Source organism: Chiloscyllium punctatum, unplaced genomic scaffold, assembly GCF_047496795.1.
Source record: "Chiloscyllium punctatum isolate Juve2018m unplaced genomic scaffold, sChiPun1.3 scaffold_359, whole genome shotgun sequence".
Classification (NCBI taxonomy): domain Eukaryota; kingdom Metazoa; phylum Chordata; class Chondrichthyes; order Orectolobiformes; family Hemiscylliidae; genus Chiloscyllium; species Chiloscyllium punctatum.
In genome coordinates, this window is record NW_027310093.1 from 77,501 (window position 1) to 78,519 (window position 1,019).

The following is a 1,019-nucleotide window of genomic DNA, read 5'->3' on the forward strand; positions in this document are numbered from 1 at the left end:
TCTCTTCACAAGAGGCTTTATTAGGGAGTGCTAAGGCAAGGTTCTGTGCCCTCCACCCTCATCGCAACACCCATGGGAGCCTCCGGTCGTCAATAGACCGCCGCACCGGCCTCTGACTGACTCTCAGAATGGACGGAAAGAGCCGGGTAAGCCTTTCAAAAGATTCGACCACGTGCCGAAAACTTTAGACTTCCGTGAGCTCTCCGGCTTGCACCGAGACCCGAAGTCGACGTGCTAAGCACCACGGGACCCCTTTCGCCTGCAGGTCCCGAGCCGCCTTTATTTGCTGTTACGAGCATCGTGTGCCCCATACCTGCGTGACAAGCACCGCAGGGCGGCAGAGCCATCGCACTTAGCCGGGTGGCAGAGGAGGACCAGACTATTCACAGATAGCGGCCCAACGACTCCCAGAGCCGGTCGTGCGGCGCGCGAGGTCTGCTCTCTTCACAAGAGGCTTTATTAGGGAGTGCTAAGGCAAGGTTCTGTGCCCTCCACCCTCATCGCAACACCCATGGGAGCCTCCGGTCGTCAATAGACCGCCGCACCGGCCTCTGACTGACTCTCAGAATGGACGGAAAGAGCCGGGTAAGCCTTTCAAAAGATTCGACCACGTGCCGAAAACTTTAGACTTCCGTGAGCTCTCCGGCTTGCACCGAGACACGAAGTCGACGTGCTAAGCACCACGGGACCCCTTTCGCCTGCAGGTCCCGAGCCGCCTTTATTTGCTGTTACGAGCATCGTGTGCCCCATACCTGCGTGACAAGCACCGCAGGGCGGCAGAGCCATCGCACTTAGCCGGGTGGCAGAGGAGGACCAGACTATTCACAGATAGCGGCCCAACGACTCCCAGAGCCGGTCGTGCGGCGCGCGAGGTCTGCTCTCTTCACAAGAGGCTTTATTAGGGAGTGCTAAGGCAAGGTTCTGTGCCCTCCACCCTCATCGCAACACCCATGGGAGCCTCCGGTCGTCAATAGACCGCCGCACCGGCCTCTGACTGACTCTCAGAATGGACGGAAAGA